The 23,938-nt window shown below is 40.6% G+C and overlaps 1 pseudogene; it reads right to left on the bottom strand.

Annotated features, from left to right (window-relative positions):
* Positions 1-1,115: 1,115 nt before the first annotated feature.
* Positions 1,116-20,397, bottom strand: LOC132229659 (pleckstrin homology domain-containing family G member 5-like; annotated as a pseudogene).
* Between the last annotated feature and the right edge of the window lie 3,541 nt (positions 20,398-23,938).

Genomic DNA, 23,938 nt, shown 5'->3' with positions numbered 1-23,938 from the left:
AAAATTCATGCACTGGGGATGGGTGGGGGGGTCCCTTAGCCCAGCATGTGCCCTCTCGCAGTCTGGGACCCCTCCCTCCTTACTGCCCACCTGCTTGCTGCTTCCTACCGCTGGGCTTGCTGCTCCTTAGCGCTGCCGCGAAGGCCTTGGGCCTGCTGGGTGCCGGGCCTGCGGGTTTGTGTCTCTGATACCCCCAGCAGCCCCAGCACCTTGATGGCGGGGCTTGGGGCTGCGGGTCTTTGATCAGGGCCCCAGCAGCCCCAGCACCAAGGTGGTGGGCCTTGGGGCTGCTGGGTACAGGCCCCCCGTTGCGTTTTTGTGTTTCTAATCCAGCCCCCAGCAGCCCCAGCACCACCTAAATAACTTAAGGGAAACTTTATTTTGTATTCTTTTAAAAGCAATCTAGTTTAAAAATGAGTTGCAGTTAAGAGAGAACAAAGAACATGGCACCTAAGAGTGAGATAGACAGACAGAGGAGAGGCTGGGCACTGGTCAGGGGCTTACATGCCAACTGTTCTCCACCTGGGAAATGATGTAAAGTCGGTTTCTTTAGTTTTCTGCTCAATGGTCTTCTCCAGCGAGTGGAGTGGCATCTGCTCTCTTCTCCCTGGGGCCTGGCTCGGTGGTCGTCTTGGGGTCTGGCTGCGCTCCAGCGGGATCCACACAGGCCTGCCTGTTCTGCCTGGCCCTGTCCACACGTTGCTTCCTCTGAGTCTTCCTTGGGCACAGCCCTGTCCATCACCTCCTCCTGTGTCTCCCACCGCCAGGGCCGATAAAGAGGCCCACACAGAGTTCAGGTCTGCAAGGAGCTGGTCCTCTGCTTTCAGAACCTTCGGGATCTCCTCTTGCAATTGTTCCCTTCCATGACCTTCCTTCCTTACCTCCGGAATCTTCCCGGAGCACCACATGCCTGCCCTCCAGTAGAAGGTTGTCTTTGTGTGACTTTCAGGGCAGCCTTCAGGGCCTGGTGGCCGCACTGCGGCCCTTCCACCTTGGTTGCCAGGCCTGAGGCCCAGCCGGGAAGGCAGGCGGCTCCCCAGTAAGTCCTGCTGCACCAGGCACACGTGCGCCCGCCCCGGACCGCGCCCTCCAGGCATGGCGGCTCCACACTGCGCTCAGGGCCTGGGAGGTAAGCAGCCGGGTGGTACTGATGCACCGGTGGCTGTGGCAGCCAAGCAGAGTTCCGACAGACTGCGGCTGGGGGCTGGGGGCGCCCCCTGGGTGGCGGGGCCCTGCCAGCAGCTGCAGGAGGCTGGCCTCAGATTTGGACTTGAGCAGGTGGGGCAGGCGGGACAGCAGCTGGACAGGGGGGCGGCGGCGGAGGCGGGGCAAGGGCAAGGGTGAAGGGGCCTGTGGTAAATATAGGGGCCGGGGCGCTGGCTCCACCACAGGGGCTGGGGTCGCAAAGTCTTGCAAGGAGGTGGGAGAGAGGGTGCCATAGGCAGAGTCCATGGAGCAGGAGCGGCCGTCCCCAGGGCCCAGGGCCAGCAGCTCGCTGGTCAGTGTGACAGATGAGGCGGTGGTACTGAGGGACATTTCTCCGATTGGGAGCTGAAGGGGCCGCCCTCGAACTCGGTAGAGGAGAGCGTCTCCCCGGGCTCCAGCACCACCACGGCCAGAGTCTCCCTGGAGCTGTCCAAGGCGCAGTGCTGGGTGTCCAGGCTGTTGCTGCTTTTGCGCAGGATGGTGGGGAAGCTGGCGGGCAGAAGTACTACTCTCCCCACCCTCCTCTTCCTCCTCATCTTCCTCCGCGTCCTCCTCCTCCTCCTCCTCCTCCTCCTCCTCCTCCTCCTCCTCCTCCTCCTCCAGGCTCTGTAGGTGCTGCTGGCTGCCCGCGTGCTCCTACGCATGCAGCTGCTGCAACTGGTTCTGGGCATTGTAAATGGAGTCCACCCAGCCCTGGCACAGAGCCTGCCTGCTGGCCTGGAACGAGTAAGCCCCCACGGCGCTGTGGAACTCGTTCAGGTAGATGAGGAGGAAGGAGCCAGGGTCCCGCAGCTCCGGCACACGATCTTGTCCACCAGCAGCGGTGGCCTGATGACCCTGTCCCCTCAGCCTTCTTCACTGCCTCGGTCACTGAGAGCAGGTCCATGAAGAGGAAGCAGTACACATCCATCTTGCTATCCTTTCCCTCCTTCATCCTCAGGCTGCCCTCCAACATCAGCTGGCGCGTCTCCTCTGGGGAGGCACAGGGATGGGCACGGTCAAGTCCAGGTGCAGAAATTCCTTCAGGAGCTTGTCCACCTCGTCGTTGCTACCCTCCACCACCTCGTAGGCGTCCATGCAGCTCACCACGGCCGCCAGCTGCTGCCGATCCTGTCGCTGCCGCATGCACGCGTTCACGTGGTGGATGAAGCGCTCCACGGAGCTGATCATGGTGATGACGGCCTCCTTGGCACGTGGCTCGTCCCTCTTCCTCAGCACCGACTTGAGCAGCAGCGGGTACTTGGTGAGCTGGTGGGGCTTGGCGAGCCTGTCGCTCAGCTTCAGCCGCTGGCACTGCTGGTGCTTCTCCGCCCACGTCACCTAGGCCGGGAAGAGGTCGTTGTCGGGCAGCAGGCTGCGCATATACTCCATGCAGCCCTCCTCCTCCATGCAGTGCCGGATGTAGGGTTTGAAGAGGGAGCCCAACATCTTGAAGCCTTTGAGGAGGTCCCAGGCTGCAGCAGCACCCTCGTGCGCAGCGCCTTCCCCACCATCCGCGCCATCTCCACCATCGGCGCCATCACGCTGCCCCACAGCCCGCGGTGCAGACGCGCGATCTTGGGGATGTTGCGAACAGGAGCGGGTCTTGGAGGTGTCGGGACTCCTCCCCAGGGCGACCCTTTACCCGGGAGTCCCCCGCTCCATTCACCCCCTCGGCCAGCGGGAAGCGCCCTCAGTGGGTCCGCTGCTCTGGGCGCTGGGGAGGAGGCTGGCGAGGGGGAGGCCCTAAAGCAGGAGGAAGCCTTGGAAGGCAGGCAAGGAGCCCAGGACTCAAGGTGCCCCCGCCGCCACCCCGCATCCCGCTGGGGCCTGCACCCTGGAGTGCCATGGCTGCGGCAGGGCCACCGGCTGGGCTTGGAAGTGAGTCCTCCAGGAACAGTCCCAGCAGCCTGCCTGGTGTGGGTGGGGATTTCGGGTCACCTTGAGGGAGGCTCCCGCCTTTCTCTGCTCCTCTCCTGGTGGAGCGGTGGGACTCCAGCACTGAGGTCAGAGGAGCCGCCTTCCAGCCCCCAGGCCGCTTCTCCTAGTCGGAAGTTTCGCCATTGGCCTCTGCCTAGGACAGGACCTCTGCACCCCCAGGGTGCATAAACACACAGGGCTTCCATCAGGCTCTGCTGATCCCTGGGCCGGGAGGCCTCTCTGCTCTGCGGCTTCAGGGCTGTTTGGCTTCGCTCTGCTTGGAGCCTGAGTATGCAAACTAACCGCCATCTTTTAGCTTCTATAATTGAAACATTGTATCTTTTGGAGCTGTTGCTTCAGGAGCTCAGAGCCCCACAGCCAAAGGCGGGGAACCTTGGCTTCCTCCATGCTGGGGCAACCAAGCCTCCTGTTCTCAGCTGCCTGGCTGCTGCCGCCATCTTGGTTGGCAGTTACTTTGCATATCTCACTGATTAGCCAATGGGAAGGGTAGCGGATGTACGGCTAATTACCATGTTTCTCTTTTATTAGATAGGATAGTAATCAAAATGGTATGGTATTGGCATAAAAACCAACCTATAGACTAATGGAACAGAATAGAGTGTCCAGAAATAAACTTAAGCATATACAGTCAACATTTGTCAAGGTTGTCCAGCGAGTTAATGGAGCAAAAAGTCTTTTCAATAAATTGTGCTGGGGAAACTAGATATTCACATGTGAAAAAGAAAAAGAGCCCTAGCTGGTTTGGTTCAATGGATAGAGCTGCAGACTGAAAGGTCCCTGGTTTGATTCTGGTCAAGGGCACATGCTTGGGTTGCAGGTTTGATCCCCAATAGGGGGCATGTAGGAGGCTGCTGATCAATGACTCTCTTTCATCATTAATGTTTATATCTCTCTCTCCCTCTCCCTTCCTCTCTGAAATCAATAAAAATATATATTTTTTAAAAAGACACTAGACCTCTATCTTATGCCACTCACAAAAATTAACTGGAAATGGCTTAAATATTATAAATGGTATAAATATAAGACCAGAAGCCATAAATTTCCTAGAAGAAAACATAGGAATAAAAAAGCACTTTATTGTGGGTATTAGCAATGTGTTTTTGTTGTTGTTTTTTGTTTTTGTTTTTTGTGTTCTTTTTTCCTTTGGATAAGAACAAGCAACAAAGAACAAGCAACAAAGTAAAAAATATATATATGTTGCTTGTATATATATACACAAGTTGGCCTGCATCAAACGAAGAAGCTTCCATACAGCAAAAGAAACCATCAACAAAATGAAAAGACAGCCTACAAAATGCTAAAAACTATTTGCATTATCCAGTGCAATGCCCAGGTTGTGGATTTGGTCCCATGTTGTTGGGGTGTGTATAAGAGGCAACTGACTGATGTTTCTCTCTCTCTCTCTCTCTCTCTCTCTCTCTCTCTCTCTCTCTCTCTCTCTCTCTTTCTCTCTCCTTCTCCCTCTCCCTTCCTCTCTTTCTAAAATCATTAAAAATATATTTCTTAAAAAAGTAAAATGGAACATTAAATAATCAAAAATAAGGTTTTGCCAAGGTTTTAGGCCAGATTTATGAAACTATGGGCTAGTGGGTTGCTGATAGAAATAAAGAGTGCAAATAAAATAAGAATAATAGAAGGAGCAGTGTAATAAGAAGTTAGAGTGCTCTAACACAATGAAAAATGGCCTATCATCGGAAATTATTACATTATCTAGATTTGCTGCTGATTACCCTTATACTGTCTAAAGATGCACATATGTAAATTAACTTTTTCTCAGTTTTGTTGATATGACACAACACTGTTTATATTTAAGATATGCAACATAATGATTAGACTTACATATATTGTAAAATGATTGCACTGGATAATGATCAACTAACTGAGCCAACTGGCCAGGGCCATTTTACTTTTTTAAGTTACAATAATAATGATGGAATTGGGAATATGTTCAGGCCAGTAATGGAGCCTCTGAGAGGACTGGAGTTCAGGGGTGACTGAGCATCTCCATGAGACTGGTGCTTGGCAGAGAACACAAGCATGATTTGGGGACAAGGCCGATCTAGGGCATGATGGAGGTTAAGCTTGAATTGCACCCTTGATGTGCCCTAAAATCTGGCTTGTGTGACAGTAGGCTAATGTCTCAGCTATTTTGGTTGGAGGACATAAAAGGAGTAAATAATAAAAGCCATTAAGATAACCTAATGAATTCAGAATATTTAAAGTGGGGATTGCATAATTTCCTACAAGGAAGACATTAATAATTATAGCTAAAGCAATATGCTCAACTGGCTAAAGATTGCTCTAATAAGGCCAAGGTTATAGATCCATATAAATGCCAATTAGCTTTGAATTTAAAAACACAACAAAACAAAACAAAAAATCCCTCATAATAATAGATGCCACTTGCAACTTGGGTATTTTGCAAATATGTTCTATGGACATAATAAAAGTAGATAAAAGACATAATAGAAGCAGCTAAGAGCAAGCATATACGGATCTGGGAAAGTTAAAGTACATATAGTAGCCCTGGCTGGTGTAGACCAGTTGCTGGAGCATAGCCCCATGTACCAAGAGGGAGCTGGTTCAATTTCCTGACAGGACACATTCATGGGTTGTGGGCTTGATCCCCAATAGGGGGCATGCAGGAGGCAGCCGATTGATGTTTCTCTCTCTCCTTCTCCTTCTCCCTTTCTCTTTCTCTAAAATCAATAAAAACATACTTAAAAAATAATAAAGCCCATATTGTAACATTAAATCAAATCCAAGATCACTGTGTTCTTTCATATTAGTATTTGGGCTGGTAGCTATTCCATGACAGTTTATTTCTCTCTTCCCATTTTCCCTATTGGTTATGTTTCAGCCCAGCCACTAAGCTGAATAAGCATAATCAGTTATTATAAACACAAAGTTTCTTGGCCCAGGCAGGCATGAGGGATGAGACACAATGAAGAGTGGTGGGAACTTTGGTGATTTTAGCAGACTAAACAAACATGTCTGCAGGTGAGATGTTGTTCATGGACTACCCGTTTTCAGCCTCGGTGCTAAGGGTCAGCATCAGAGCTGAACCTTAGTCACTAAGTTTTCAAACATTAAGTGAGCAACAGTCAAATGAAATGAAATCCACTCAGACTTCTAAATGGTGTATCTAGTTCTGAATATGGAATGATGTCCATGTGAAGGCACAAACAATAACCATCAATTTTTTTTCTTTGCCTTGTCTCGAGGTCTTTTTGTTATATTTCCTAACTTAAGAAATATATGCTACCATTATCTTTTAAACAGGTATGTGGGATTTTCCAAAGATAGTACTATTTTCTGAAGATATCACAAGCTGGTATCAGGCACAGAGTCATTAAAACAAAGTTCTATTTTGAAAGTAAATTTCTGTTCATTCAAAGTAAATTATTCTTTCTAGGAAGCAAGCAAGCTAACCACAATTTAACACTATTAAGGTCCCAAGCAGTGTTAACTTACTAAGATGAGAGGTTTACTTCTAAAAAAAAGCATGCTTTTGCCACTCTTCTATCAATGGATTAAATTCAATATTAATTTTGCTATGTTATGGGAAGTCTACTAATATATAACCCTGCCTCTTAGAAAAGAAAAATGAAAATTAAAATAATACATTTGATACTAGTAATTCATATATTTTGTATGTTGCCATTGAGTTAAAATAATTTAAAACTTCAAACAAAATTCATATTATACTGACTGTTATATTGGGTATTTTATTTGAAGATATGCTGAGATTGGAGATGCTGGAGACCTCAGCAGGCAGGTCTTCATGAGCCAGGTCACTGATGAATAGAAAATAGAGTCACATGAGCAGAGGGTCAATTCCCAAGTTCAAAGATGTGTATGGAAAGAAAAAGAGCCAAAAATATTTTTTAAGAAAGGAAATCTGTAGGAATCATGTACAGACTCAATAATATGCACTGAAGGAGGCACCAAGGAAATGGCAAATTTGAAGAAGGAACAGTAAACACTGGGTCAAATACAGCAGAGAGGTCTCATAAATTAAACCTTTTTTTTCAGCATGTAGAGGCCATTGATGACTTTTACAAAAGGACATATATTAGGGATCTTAGAAAAGTCAAGGTATTATAGGGGAAGCAGAAGCCTGTTTGCTATGAGTTACAAAAAAAAAAATAGAAGGCAACATTTGTTGTTGTTGTTGTTTTTAATCTGATGTAGTAGTTTCGAAGTACATTATATTGATTGAAATATTTTGTTGAGGTTTCTACTTCCTTCACTCTGAGCTTTTCAAAGGCAGAATTGTGACATTTAATTTTTGTCCTTGCTTTGGAGTGGGTATTTAGTAATTCTCTGCTGAATTTTGTGTGAATATTTTTTTAAAAAATGGAAAGATGTACATGGCTAAAGTTATTTATATAAAGAGCTTTTGGTTATCAATCAGGAATGAAGTAAATGAACCATGTTACCTTAGTTTGTAATGTCCTTGCTTTTTTTCCTCTTTTAATATAACAGAGGATCAAGTTGTATTAACAAATGTAAGATACTTATGTTACTTATATCTCCTAGGAATATGTTTGCTCCTTCTCTTCTTATTACATTAAAAAAAAACATAAAGAGGTTTAAAATGCTTTCACTTGAAACTTTCCCCAATGTCATCACTAGATACAAAGCATGTCTATCTATAACAAAACCTAATTTTTAAAAGTTTTGGATCACTGTTTTTCTGCATTATCCTGGATGCATGCTACGCCCTCTATATTCAAACTTCTCAGTTATTTTGATGCATGGTTGGCTTCAATGTGACCATCTGGCTGTGCTGCATCTAGCACAGCCAATCATAGATAGCTTCATGAGGCAAATCCACATTGTTTGTAACCGGACCGGAAGTGAAATTTAGAAGCACTGACCTTAAGGTATATTTATTTCAGTTATTTTTTCTTCTATGCCAGGTGAAGAAGAAGGAGAAGGATGAAGAAGAAGAAATGACTATATTTCTGTCAACAACAACTGGATAATTATCATGGTGTCTGGCAACAGGCACATTTGAACAACTCTATGCAATGCACACTCTGTACAGGACCCATCTATGGACAAGCATAATAGCAGAAGTGATTTTGATCACATGTTTGTGCAAGGTGCTATACATGAGACATACTCACTGCTCCACCAAATCCTGATGAAACCTGGCTAAAGTAGATGAGAAGAGGCTGCTCTTTATCATGCAGCAATATTTCTGGAAACTGCAATAGTCTTTTAGCTGCAATTTCTGCTTCCCTTCGCACCCCATTATCTAATTATTTTCATAAAAGCTATGTGCCTGTATTTTTAAGCATGCTTCCCATGACATCATTTCCTTGTGTACGAGTAATAAAGTCCTTAGCCTCTCCCATTGAGGAAAAGCTGGATGCTTCCCCTACCTCGTGACGCCCTGCCCGCTTGTGCCCAGGCTCCCCCTGCTAACTTAGCCGCACTGCTGCTTCCGATTTGTTTTCGATGCACTGCTTCTTTTCTCTCATTATTTGAATTCACTACCTTAAACGTTGTTTCCTAGTATTTGCAAAATTGGCTCATTCTTAATACTTATGGTACATAGATATTCTCCAATCTAAACGTGTCACACTGTTACCTGTTTATGTGATTTTCTGCTAAACGCCCTCCACTGAGTGACACTCTTTATGTTTACTGTGCGTTTCCTTCCTCACAGAACACTTCATGACAAAAGAAGCTTTGGTTTTCTTGTTCACTTATGCATTCCCAGTGAGAACAATAAATGGCACAAAGTGGGCATTCCTAAGATTTATAGAGTGAAGGAATGCTCCTATAAAATTCACTTACATCCAGTGCTTCTCAACCTTCCTAATGCCACGACCCTTTAATACAGTCCCTCATGTTGTGGTGACCTCTAACCATGAAATTATTTTCATTGCTACTACATAACTGTAATTTTGCTACTGTTATGACTCATAATGTAAATATCTGATATGCAGGATGTATTTTCAGGGGTCGCGACCCACAGGTTGTCTAAATTTTAGACAATGGCCAAATTCATAAAATTCATCAAAGCATTTGAAATTTCAGTTTAGCCCAGCCGATGTGGCTCAGTGGTTGAGTGTCAACCCTATGAACCAGGAGGTCACAGTTTAATTCCCAGTCAGAGCACATGACTAGGTTGCGGCCTCAAATCCCCAGTGTGGGGCATGTAGGAGACAGCCAATCAATGATTCTCTCTCATCATTGATATTTCTATCTCTCTCTCCCTTCCTCTCTGAAATCAATTCCAATTTTTTGAAAAGTTTTAGTTTATGAAGACACTTCGAACTCAACTCCTCCCAAGAACATTTGGAATCTACAACTACAAATGGAACAATTTCCTCTGGGGGGGGGGGAAAAAAGAATAAGAAAGAAAGAAAAGAAAAAAACAAACAAACAAGAGCTGGCTAAAAGACTCCCACACATTGAGTGAATAAGAAAAATAAAACCCACAATAACAGAACACAGCAAAGCAAGAAGGAGAGGCTGAGACACAATCTTGCTGTAGACCTCATGCACGATTGGAAACTGAGTTTACAAAATTTAATTCCTTTAAAATTCTGCAGCTATTAAAAATGAAGTTGGAATTTACTACCAGATCTTTTTGACTTCTCATTTGTACATTTTATCCCACCATCTATAGTACAAGTTATAAAATATTCACAAGGGAAGGCAGGATGGTTAAGCGATTATGGACTGTATTGTGTTCTCCCAGAATTCATATGTTGAAGTAATGTGACTGTATTTGGAGATAGGGCTTTTAGAGGTAAGGTTAAATGAGGTTATAGAATGGGCTTCTATCTGCTAGGATTGGTGGCCTTATAAGAGGAAGAAAGGATTTCTCCCTCCCTCTCCTACCCTCCTGAGAGGACATAGGGAGGAGGCAGTAGTCTACAAGCTACCAGAGGACAGTCACCAGAACCAGACCATGCTAGTAATCTGATTTGGGACTTCCAGCCTCCTGAACTGTAAAAAAAATAAATTCATCTTGTTTAAGTTACCAGGTCTGTGGTATTTTGTCATGGCAGCCTGGGAAGACTAAGATGGAAGCAAATACTACAATTTGTTTTACTATCTCTGAAGAAGAAATAGGGGCCAAACTGATGCAATCACTCTAACTAGCCAAACTCTTCTTGCAGATCTATTTCCACACCAGATATATGAATCTTCCAGCTCTGTTAACTCTCCCCCATTTACTCACTTCTGAGTCATCACAGATATCTTTTGTGAAACAAACAGCTTTATAAATTTGAGCAAAAGAATCCATATATGTTCAGAAATTTTCCCTGCCAAAGAACATAAATAGTAGATATGAAGAGCTTTAAACAATCCCTAGTAGGTAAAAACAAGTTTTTAAAGGCTTACCTAAATTTCTTAAAAATGCCTTTGAATTACACTACAACAGTTTTTCATGCTGATGGCTTCAGAAATATAGAAGGCTCTATCGCAGCCCTTCCCCATCTACTGCCTAGTTTACCTACTATGCTGAGTTCTAATTGATTAAAAAATAGGAAGTGGGGATTGAGAATTGGGCCAATGGATGGGAAAACCTAGAAATAATCTTCCTTGCATTTGATGCAAGGCTATTCTGTAGATGCACAATTAAATAATTAAAATAACAATCAATATGCATTTTCATGGAGAAATACATTTTTATATGAATGAATTCTACACTGATATAAGACTATATTTACATATACACAGATATTATAGTTAGTGTCTCTAAGTGCCCCAAAAGCCTGGGAATAATGTTTTATAAGTGAAAGTAATATAATTTCTCCCAGTTAAATTTAACTAACTAGCAGAAGTAGGTGTTGACTACTGAGTATATTAGCCTCTATGAATAACTGCATTTTAATAAATTTTAAAGTCAAGTTTGCTAATAAAATGTGATATTTCTATGGATTTTAAACCAGTATCTAAATTCAAAGCACATTGTAAAAAAGTTAAAGTACAAATGTGTCATAAAATTCACTGGGGAAAGTTGATGAAAATTTATTTGAAAGTTTTCTCTAATAATCCTAGAATAAAAAAAATTAAATAGCTGTATCATTTCTAGATTATTATCCTCCAATTATTCCTCTTGAGGCCTAATTTTGTTACCAAATGAGTAACAGTTAATGTTAATTCAATCTGTTAATGTCAGCTCTTAAGAGTTCATGGAAAACTGAGTTAAACTGCATTCAATCAGCAATATGATAGTGTTACTATTTTGCAAATATTAGTGACTGTTTCTTTTCCAAAAAAAAAAAAAAAAAGGAAAATGTTATTCCTCATCATTGATGTTAGATTTGCATAAATAGTTGCAGGGTTCTTTGAAAAGGCAAAGACAGATTTTTACTTCAAATTATTTTTCTATTCCTTAAGTAACTATTAAAACTTTATTCAAGAAAAGCATGCATTCTTGTCTGATTTTCACACTAGTTTGTGTCACAGCAGAATTATCTTGACCTGATATTTGCTCCTTTTATTTTCAGTAAAATCTGCTGATAGATCTGTATAGCCCACGCAACTCAAGGGTAGTTTTTACTAAAATAATGGATTCTGTTATTTTGAGAAGAATGAATCAAAGTATTTGCTTTTAAAAGAAAACTTTACATATTTATATAAACATAATAGAGTGTTACCCAAAGTCCTGCACAAAAAAAGTCACATGTAAATGAATTATAGATGCTAAAATATTTGGCTTTTTGCATCAGTCTCCTGAAGTCTGAGAAGGAGTCACCAAGGTCAGTGTTTCCAAGAATTTTCTCATTCTCAGAATCAGCTGGGAGCCTGTGAAAGCTAAAGATACTTGAGCCCCACAACAAACTACTCAACCAGAATTTCAACAGGTGGAGATGTTTCCCCTTTTTAAAAACTTTAAACAAGCTTCTTAACAGGAAATTGTAAACATAAAAAATAGAATGGTTAGTATAACTAACTACCATGCTTAAATTTTTGGTTCTGATGAAACAAGATAATGTTTAATATATCATGTTCTTCCCAGCCCTGAATGATTTGGGAGCAAATTCCAGACCGCATGTCAGTATATCTATATATATATTTCAGAATATATCTCATAAACTAACATTCTTCTTGTAATATAATAACATTACTATACCTAAAAATCCACCAATATTTACTAAATATAATTTATATAGTAATTGTTCAAATTTTCTTTTATTTCATAGGTGCATTTTATAGTTTGTTTGAGTCACAATTCAAACAAAAATCATATAATTCACTTAGTTTATATATCTTTTAAGTCTTTAATCTGTGGGTTTCCTCCCAACCTCCCTGGCAATGTGTTTGTGGGAGATGAATATTTCAATAAGAGCTCCCATGACTTTTATCAAAGAAGTTGGGGAAGCTTAGAGCAGGGAGATTTAGCTGAGGTTATGTGCATGAGGTCTCTTTGTATCTATAGATATGCTCACCTTTATGACTGCCTTACCATAAACCTGAGACAAGGCAGTTGACTTGACTATCATTTGTTGCTCTACCTGTAGAGCAGTGATAATGCCTATTTTCTTCTTCTCAAGAATGATGTGAATATTAATGAGTAAATATTGATAAAGTACTCCAAACTTGTGAGAAGAAAGGTGTTTTGAAAAGCTTATAAGAACCTTAGAGCCCTGATAACACACTTCTTTAGGAAACCAAACAGTCACCGTCACCTCTAGCAAATATACAATAGCCTGTGTACATTGTGCACTAGTGATGAATTAATGATGAATGCAAATCAATTTCTCTCAAACTAAAGAACTTTAAATTACTAGGATAGACAGATGACTAGAGAGAGAGAGGGAGAGAGAGAGAGAATCAGATACAGAATAAAATAACTCATTTGTACATTTAACTGTTTACTCACATGGTTAGACTGATAGTATAAATTTCTTTCTTTGATATTTAGATATGGAAGTATTACAAAATTAATAAAATCTCCCATCACAAGTAATAAAACAAAAACTATGAAATCTTAAAAAAAAATTAGCTTGTTCATATAATCCTATTCCCAACAAAATTTGAATTTGTATAAATGATTCCTATAGAATCACTGGTGTTTCCAATGTATCAATAGTGAAGGATCTGTACCGTCATCCTACATAAAATCATGTTTGTAGTTTAAGGGTCATGTTGGTAAATAAAGAGAAGACTATGGGACTGAAACTGAGGAAATCTCTGGCTTTAATCTTTCTAAAGCAATTAAATAAGTATAATCTGGAGTATGTCACTTTACCTCTGAGCTACAATTCATTACAGTAAGTCATTCTTTCTAGTTCTAAAACTCTGAATTAGGGGAAATGCTATCTATTGAAAGAAATTCTTTATTGTATTTTTATCTGGCCTTGCATTCTGTTCAACTAAAATTAAAACTAAAAAATAATAAGAAATGTAGAGAGCAATTTAAATAAAAACTCTATTATCACACTATACTTTAGTTGCTGTCTGCTGTTGAATTATCCATTATAAAAGTTATTTATAAAATCATAGTCTTAGGGAACTCACCTGATTAATTCCTTAGTTCATAAATTTCAATAGTAGCTATATTAAAGAATTTATGCTATTTGAAATTAACCATCAAAACACAGCAAAACATTTTCTTTCAAATTATATAAAAATAATTTATTTCAAAGCTATGATTTTCTTACCACAACCCATATCCAAGAAAAAAAAAACCTGTAAATTTATCAGTAAATGCCTAAATAATAGCCTTACAAATAATATTTGAAACAGATCGTCTACATATGTATATAATTAATATTATATTATTGAAATATCTGCAATCTTTCACTTAAATAATGCCATTATGGCTATCTACTCAAGTAAGTGTTACACTGATACCTATATCTAACCTGCATTACAGGGACAAAAATAAGGAAGATTATCCTCAAAGCAATAATAAAGTAAACTATAATCAATGGATAACTATAGAAAGAAGAATTTTATTGTGAGTAGATCAAACTAACATTTACTAGTATGTTTCTAGTTCCATTTGGGATTCCTTATCTTAGAGGAAGATATGCAACCAATTGGGAGGCAAGGATAATAGAGAAATATGAAAGAGGAGGAGAGGCTGCATTAGTTTAGAAACAGAAGTGGATGAAATTAAACAATAAGTTCCCCAAATAAGTCAAATAACTAACCTGGTATAGACATTTCTTGTTTGGGCTTTTCACTGGGATAAAATCAGTATCTTCATAATGAAGGACATAAGTGCCACTTCTTGAACTGTGTGCTCTTCATCTTATATGCTCACATTTGTATTAAAGTATATTTTTGTATAGTGAAGTGCTTGGTATTAGGCAAAACTAGACATTTTGCCAGCCTATCTCTTGTGCTCAGATGAACACATGATTAAAAAAAAATTGCTACTTTCTTTTTACAGATGAGGAAACTAACGTTTTCAGGCTACATGGCCAGGAACACATTGTCATGCCTTTCTAGCTACACCTTCAGAGTAGTGAAGTGGCTAAACATTCTAACTGTACTTTATTTCTTTTTTACCTTCCGAATCCAAGATACTTGCTTTTTTTTAATTGTTGAATCCAGTTGTATTTTTATATTGAATTTATTGGAGTGACATGGTTAATAAGATCATTTGGTTTTAAGTATACATTTCTATGATACACCATCTGTATATTGCATTGTGTGCCTACCACCCAATGGCAAATATTCTTTTTTCACCATATATTTGGCCCTTTTAACTACCACCCCCCTTCTGTCCGTTGAGTGTTACCAGATGTTAATATAAGTCCTTTGACTTCTTCTGTTCTTTAAACCCCTTTTTTCTGCTTCATTTTACAACTCAGAAATGATTCCCTTGTGTGTCACTTGCCATAAGCATTTCTGGTTGCTCGAACCAACTTCAATCCTATTTCTCTCATTCCAAACAGTATATTTCAATGAGAGTAAGAAAGACTGACATTTTTATATCAATAAGCTCAAAACTATTTTCATTGATAGCATATATGTATGTTTTTCTATCAGTAACAAATTACTTGTGATTCACCTCAGAATTGCTGACGGTCCTGCAGTCAAAACCAGTGTTTGAACACTACACATCTGAGAGTTTGAGTTCTACCCCAATGGGAATCGCTTAACTTCTATGATTGTCTCACTTAATCCCCACATTTTTACCACCCCCAAATCAGGCTACTTGACAATCTTCCTGCAAGCCCTGACTGAAACTGAAAACCTATCTTGAAAGTCCTGTTTCAGTATCTAAGCCACAAATGGGTCATGCTACTTTATTTCCACAACTACTGATGCCGGCTGCTCCTCTGCGGCCTTTCTGCGTTTTGCTGTCTCTGCTTCTAGATTACACATGACTAGGTCTTTCTAACCTTTTGAAATATACTTTTTTGGGGGACCACAACCTCTATTGACTGTCTCATTTCAAAAAAAATGTCAATTCACCTCTTTCTCTGTCAGGTATATCTACCTTGTTTGAATTTAACTTATAACTTTGTATCTCCTCCACTTTCAACTTCTCTCTCTCCCTTTTTCATTCTCTCTCTGTCTTGTCCTTAATTGTGATGTGGCATAAAAGATAATGATTGCATTTGCTTTGATTATGTTGGCCTCCTATTTCTCAAATTTTAGAAAAAAAGCAGCCTAAAATGCATGTTTAGTAATAAGATTATTATGATGAGCTTTGTATGTTTATCAGAATTTTTGTCTGTAATATATCTGAATATTTTCTTAATATGTAGTTTTATCATTATACTAGGGTCCCTTTGGCCTAGCCTGCACCCGCTAATAATCCAGGACCCCTCAAGGGATGTCAGAGAGCCAGTTTCAGCCTGATCCCCGCAGGCCAGCCGAGGGACCCCACCCATGCATGAATCCATACACCAGACCTCAAGTATGCATATAAGATATTTGATTAATCTCTTCCCACCCTCCCCCACTTCCCTCTGAGTTTCATCAGTGTGTTCCATGTTTCCATGCCTGTGGTTTCCATCTTGCGGTGAGTGTCTGCCCCCTTGTGGTCAGCTCTGCATGTGCCCTCTCGCAGTCTGGGACCCCTCGGGAGATAACGACCTGCTGGCTTAGGCCTGCTCCCGGGTGGCAGAGGGCAGGCCCAATCCCTAGGTGCATCCCCTGGTCGGGCTCAGAGCAGGGCCGACTGGGGAGTTGGGGCGCCACCCCCTGTCATGCACAGAGCAGGGCGGATTGGGAGGTTGCGATGCCACCCTCAGTCATGCTCAGGGTAGGGCCGATTGGGGGGTTGGGGCACCACCCCCTGTCACACTCAAGGCAGAGTCCATGGGGAGGTTGTGGTGCCACCCCCTGTCACGCACAGAGCAGGGCCAATCAGGGGGTTGAGGAGTTGCCCCCTGTCACGCACAGAGCAGGGCTGATCAGGGGGTTGGGGAGCTCCCCCCTGTCACGCACAGAGCAGGGCCCATCAGGGGGGTTGAGGAGTTCCCCCCTGTCACTCACAGAGTAGGGCCGATAGGGGAGTTGGTGTACCGCCCCCTGTCACACACAGAGCCACAGGGCGATCAGGGGGTTGGGGCGCCGCCCTCTATCACCCACAGAGCAGGGCCGATCAGGGAGTTGGGGCGCTGCCACTCTCACACTCAGGGCAGGGCCGATGGGGAGGTTATGGCTCTACCCCATCACACACAGAGCAGGGCCCATGGGGTGAGGGGTTTGGGGCACCGCAACCTGTCACACACAGAGCCGCAGGGTGATCAGGGGGTTTGGGAGCTCCCCCCTATCAGGCACAGAGCAGGGCCGATCAGGGGGTTAGGACGCCTTCACCTGTCACGAACAGAGCAGGGCCGATAGGGAGGTTGTGGCCCCACCCCCTGTCACACACAGAGCTGCAGGGTGATCAGGGGTTTTGGGCGCTGCCCCTTGTCACACTGATCCCGGTGCCAGGAGGCCTCTCAGCTCTGCTGATCCCAGTGCTGGGAGGCATATTACCCTTTTACTATATAGAATAGAGGCCTGGTGCATGGGTGGGGGCTGGCTGGTTTGCCCTGAAGGGTGTCCTGGATCAGGGTGGGTGTCCCCACTGGGGTGCCTGGCCAGCCTGGATGAGGGGATGATGGCTGTTTGCAGCTGGTCACACACCCTTCAGGATGGGGGTCCCCACTGGGGTGCCTGGCAAGTCTGGATGAGGGGCTGAGGGCTGTTTTCAGGCTGGGACTGAAGCTCCCAACTGCTTCTTTTTTTCTTTTTTATTCTGGGCCAGCTTTAGCTCTGAGGCTCCAGCTCTTAGGCCTCCGCTCCTGAAAGCAGGTATCTGGTTTGTTTCGGTTCTATGATCGAAACTCTGTATCAACTCCAGCTCTGAGATCCCAGCCGGCTGAAAGCTGGTTTCTGGGGTTTTGTTTAGCGTCTATATTTGTTACAATGTTTGAAACTGTAGGCTCAGAGGCCGGCAAGGCAGGTGGGGAATGTTGGAGTCCTCCGTCACTGAAGCAAGTAAGCCTTATGTTAGTTTCAAGCTGCCTGGCTGCCGGCCGCCATCTTGGCTGGCAGTTAATTTGCATATCTGGCTGATTAGCCAATGGGAAGGGTAGTGGTCGTACGCCAATTACCATGTTTCTCTTTTATTAGATAGGATAAGGGCATGATTTTTTTGGAGGGGTAATGGCAGATCTCTTTACTATGGTTTTTGGTAGGAAAAATGGAATAAATATATTTTGTGAAGTTATATTGCAGAACACTAATTAAAGATTTATTTCATGGACAAATAAATTACCTGTCCCTGCATTCTTTATGGAGATTTTTTACATTTTCCAATTCTTTCTTTTATATACTCATTAATAGCATGGAACAGTGCCATATGCATTAGGCATTTTCATAAATATAAAATATTCAGCTTCCACAGTGTTGAGTGAACATAGCTAATATAATTATGAGTATCAATTGCACCTCTTCAAAAGTTCAGATATCATGAGAATGTTTCTAAGTGTGCATATGCATGTGCATATATATGTGTGCATGACATGGACAGCCATATACTTTGTAATTTGTATCTTTATTATACTAGTAACATTTATTGTTAAAAAGTTAGAAAATGTTTAATTTTGAAAAATCATTGCCTTCTTGTCTACCTAACATTATGATGAATATTTATGATAGCTTTTATTTATAAATCTTAGTTTTATTGATAATTCTAAAACAATATAAAATTATTTAATAACTTCAAAGAATGACATGTTTTCTATAGTTTCATTTGGTTTTTAAGAAAGTTCTTAACTTCTAATATATGCCTGTATTTTTAGATTGATCAAGGTGTTTCTAGAAATTATATTTTGGGCTTTTATTTTTAGACTAGAGGCCCAGTACATGAATTTGTGCATGGATGGGGTCTGGCCAGCCCCTCCACCCCCATCCATGGGGGCTGATTGGGCCAGGCCAGTTGGTGGAAGGAGTTGTGGGTGGTTGGCCAGCTGGCCCCACATCTGATTGGGGTGGGAGGACTAATTAAGGGTGGGACTGGCTGGGGGAGGGCCACCCCCTGATCAGCCTATTGGCCAGCCACAATGCACACATCATAGTGACCAGTCATATTGGTCGTTTCGGTAGTTCTGGCATTCTAGTTGCTTGGCATTTATATATATAGATGGTTATCTGTAAATAAAAAATAAAGAATTATAGATCCAAATATATTTCCAAATAAAACAAATATACAGAATATAACTGAGGTTATTGTTACTATTTCAAATTCTCTGCTATTTGAACAATAACCCTGCAGTGACATCCCATCCCTACTCATTTCTCAACAGTTTTATATAAAGTAGGTGTATTTACAAAGGCATTTCTTAAAATAATGATTTGTTGACTGCCAACTCTAAAAGAAACAGCCATAATGCTATAAAAACTGTCAGAATACTGACATTTTAACAAGGTTATGTTATAGAAACTCATTTCCAACAATTTGCAGTAAAAACACAGATTTTCATTAAGGATGATATTTACTTTTTATTTACAATGGCAGTGCAATACTTGTAAGTTTGGTATGAAAAACTTAACCAGTACAGTCGGCTATGTGCCACATAAGGACATTTTAGTCAAAGGTGGCCCACATATGTGAGTGCGGCCCATTAGACTACAAAGCAGCTGAAAATTTTCTGTGGCCTCATAGCCATCGTAATGGTTGTAGCACAACCAATTACTCATATGTTTGTGGTGATGCTGGTATAAATAACCTAATGCCAGTCATTTAATGTGTAGCTCATACAATTATGTACTTGATAATGATAATAGACAACAATGTTACTGGTTTATGTATTTACTATGTTATCCTTTTTTGTTATTTTAGAGTGTACTCTTTCTACTTATAAAAAACAGTGTGTCATGTTATGCTGGCAATAGCCTTGTATATCTCATTTTTACTGGGTCTTTTAATTGCATCATTTTATCTGGTGTTTGATTGAATCTCATGATGTTTTGTACAGTAAAATGGTGTACAGGCTTATAGCCAAGGAGCAATAGGCTATACCATATAAACTAAGTGTGTACTTGGCTATACCATCTAGGTTTATGTAGGTACAATCTATGATGTCCACACAATGATGAAATTGCTTAAGGACTCATTTCTCAGAATGTGTCCCTGTCATTAAGCAGCACATGACTATACTGCCCTCTGTCTTTGTGGACACCTATACCCCTGACCCCACCATCAAGTCCCTATTCAAGAGGTTTTAGTTTGATCATGTCATGTGGAGTAGCTGATAACTGATTATACCCATAAACATTCCTTTATCGGTATTTAAAATACCGATAAAGGAATATTTGACAGTAGTTCTATGTTTCTGTTGTCAAAAGCAGAGGGAGAACCAATTAGCTATTATTATACAGCTAGAGGCCCAGTGCATGAATTCGAGGGTGGGGTCCCTCAGGGTATCCTGCGAAGGTCAGGCCCCAGCTCGCGCCCCAGCCTTGCAGGCCCAGCTTGCGTCCCCAGGTTTGAAGCCCCACAGCCCCACCTGGCACCTCGCCTTGGCCTGGCTCCACTCCCTCACCTGCTCCATAATCTCACCTGCTGGGTGATCGATCAGGTCTGGGCCCCCCGCCAAGCTCCCTCAGCGCCTGGGAGCTGGGTGGTGGCCATGCCCCTTGCTACCACTGCTGATTGCTGTCTACCAGGCAATAGGTGGGGCGATTGAGCCCCCACTCACACCCACCTTGACTTGGCACTGCCCACTCACCTGCTCCACCATCCCACCGTGATTCTGCTCTCATCAAGGCCCATTGGGGCCCGGCAGCACCTCCACTGCTGCCCACTGCCAGCACCACATCACTGACGCCTGCCATATTCTGTGCTGCCCTCTGGTGGTCAGCACATATATAGAGAGCAATTGAACTCCCAGTTGAACGACCACCGAAGGGGACAATTTGCATATTAGGCTTTTATTACATAGTATAACTTTTAAAATATTTTAACAAAAGAAATCAGATTGTTTAAATGTTTTAACATATTATATGCAACTGTTGGTAGAAGTTTACTTTTTAAGAAAAGTACCACTAAAGGCATCTGTTTTTTAAACTAGGGATTATCTAATCTATTTCTCTCTGCTCCAATTTGTTTCAAACTATTATCTTACTCCCACACCTATCATTTGTTCTTCTATGCTCTATAAGCTTTAGATAAAACACAGTTCAAATAGCAGTCTCATTACTTTTATCTAGCTTAAGCAAAAAGGAAAATACAGTTCTATTATTCTTTTGATTGTTTCTGTCTCTTAAAATAGAATTCAATATATTTTCCAATTTTTATTAAAAGTTTAAAAAAATAGCATATATAATAGCGAATTGTATGTTTTATATGTATACATATGTGTATATGTATGTACATACACACACATATTATATATTTTATAGATTTATATTCTAAATATATATATATATATGTAATATATAACATATACATTTTTTAAATTTATTAAATATCTTCCAGATTATTAGAATCTGCAGATTTAATGTCAAAATGTTATTCTCTGTAGGATATAAAGTATCTAAGAAAGATTTACATGCCTTGTGTGTATGTGTGTGAATGTGTTTGTGTGTAGCTCCAAAATGTTTTAGAAGTCAAAGTTTTCATAAAGAAAATATTTCTAAGAGATACATAGAAATAGTTGAACTTCTGAACAAAGTGAACATAATACCCCTGTTGCAAGCAAACCAGTTTGAAAAGCATTTCTTGGAAAAACAATAAAAACCTCACTTTCACTAATGAGTGTTGGGTTAAAAAGATGGTAACTTAGGAGCTTAGTCAAGGATAAGGAGCTTGGTCAAGGATAAGAGCTGTTTAATATTTCAAAGGAAGAGTGCGGAGTATGGTGAAATGTTTCACATGGATATTAGGATGTCATAGATTTCAACATAGGAACTTCTGTCTCTGATTATGATGGAATAACTTGCACTGAACTGGTTTTTCCACTGAAAACAAGCTTAAACATGAATTATGAAGTGTAGGAAATGACTCTTTAGATGTTGTATGTCAAGACTGTGACCCTTGAGAGATGGGAGTAATGAGAGTTTCATTCCAAATGGTACCAGATGCCTGCCTGCCTGGATGCATATTTTTCACAGCTGAACAGATAAAACCTGGAGATCAGGGTTCCTGAGGTGTGGGAATGGGAGCAGGATACCTCAGTGACAGGAGCTATGCAGAAAGGAACTCTGGAGTCTTCATGGTGGTATTCTGGAGGGGTTTTGTTTCTTTGGTTGGTTGTCAAAAACTAAGCTCTACATTCTAAGGTTGAGATTCTACATGGCCTGGTAAAATGCATCTATTGGAGAAAAAATAACTACTAGGTTTCTGTAAGCTGAACAGATACTGAACCACATACAATATGAGAAAAAAAAAAGTGAGTTCTGACCTGTCAGACTGAAGAGACCTCATTGAAATACTCAGGCATTTAGGAGAAAACCTATGAAGGTTATATGTTTAGGTAAATCTCATCCAACCTCAAAGTAGAGGCCACTCTAGATACACATTAACAAAACAGAAATAAAGGGCTTAAAAAGAATAAGGTTTTCTTCCACTAAAGCAATTGCATGTTCAAATGAGACAAAGTACTGTATTAATCTAAAAAAGAAATCCAGACTCTCAACAAGGTAGCATTTATAATGCCCTGTATACAATAGATAATAATGTTTTGCTAAGAATGTAGAAAATTGGAAAATGATCCACTGCCAGAGGTAAGAATAAACCAACAAAAATACACCACAAACAAAAATAATGGATTTACTAAAAAAGTCATTTTAAAGGCTACTAGACATATGTTCAAAGATTTAAAAGAAAACCTTGATATAATGAAGGAGAAAATAGGAGATCTCGGATTTACTATTAGAATGAACAATAAGAAGAAAAACAAAAAACAAATGGAAATTCTAGAAATGTACATAGCAATATGAGAAAGAAAAATCTCACTGAATAGTATGATAGCAGATAGGATCTCCAAAATTCCCAGTAAATCAGTGTTTTAAACATAATAATATATGTTGGTCAAACTGAAGCACAAATGGAGAAAAGCAGAAAAAAATTAGCAGAGGTCCAGTGATTTGTGGGTCAGAAACAGCAGTATAAGTTATGAGCAATTGAAGTATCAGAATAAGAAAATAAAGATATTCATGAAAATAAAACTATTTGAAGAAATTATGATATAATTTTTAAATTTTGATGAGAATTTTAAACTTCTAGATTTGAGACTCAATAAAATCCCCAAAATTATAATCCCTCTCTCTGGCACACAGACACAAACACACAGTGGCAGCCACATCATAATCAAATAGCTTAAAAAATACCAAAAACAATGAAAATCACGGTGCAGAGTGATTTTAATAATCAATGGAAAATACAATTGTTCTATTATCTTTAAAATTTGCAAAATACTAACAACTTTAAATGTATAAAAACCAGTAAGATTAACACTTATTATTACACTGCAATTTAAAACACTAGAAATGTTGAGAATGAAAGTGATTATTTGTAGAAATTTTACCAAAGTAGTTTGACTATGCTTGTCTTTTTATCAGGTAGCTTATGATATCGAGTGTATCCCTTCTCTATGCTTGGGCAAATTGTCATAGAATCAGTTTCAAATATTTTTTGTCATGAGCCCAATATTTTAAAATATTTTTCAATGTGAAGTTTTTTGTCAGTGTCACTTCTTCTGGGACCTCTTCACATTTTTTTTTTCACAGCCATTTTTCTCATTTATGTCAAAAGTTTTCCTTTGCTAAGCTCCTCTGGCTGCAAATCTAAAGTATGTTGATAAGAATCAATTCAACATTTTCATTGTCAACCTTTTCTTTTGCAACTTCATTTATATTTAATTTAAATTTCACTTTATTTCTTTGCTGCACGTTCATCATTGCTGGCTCATTTTCTCTATCAATTTTCTCTTTCTGGAAAATGTCACAGTTTATCCATGGGAAACAAAACACCATGCAAATACATACTTTGATATTTGGGTGTGACCTAACAGATGTGCAGTGAACAGTCACCAACAGACATTGAAAGAAGCGATGCAGTTGGTCAATGATCATGTTGTGCATCAATTATTTAGTGATTTGTAAACTGAAGAGCTAGGTTTGTATTTTATGCAAATATTCATAGTAAAAAAATCTTGTTAACTGAAATAATAACCATGTTAATATTTAACTAAACTCTGATAAATAAAATCTGTGTATATAGACTGCCTTAGTTTCTTTTTCCCAGAAATACATATATTTAAGTACTAAATATGCCTCCTTTTTTTCAGTCTAGTACTAAATTTTATTGATTCCAATATTAAACTTATTTTATTTTTAGGCTCTTAGAAAGTTGATTGTTACATATTTAGTCACT

This window comes from Myotis daubentonii, chromosome 3 (assembly GCF_963259705.1).
Source record: "Myotis daubentonii chromosome 3, mMyoDau2.1, whole genome shotgun sequence".
NCBI classification, from domain to species: Eukaryota; Metazoa; Chordata; class Mammalia; order Chiroptera; family Vespertilionidae; genus Myotis; species Myotis daubentonii.
The sequence above is the reverse complement of the archived record's forward strand: the minus strand, read 5'-3'. Positions and strand labels throughout refer to the sequence as shown.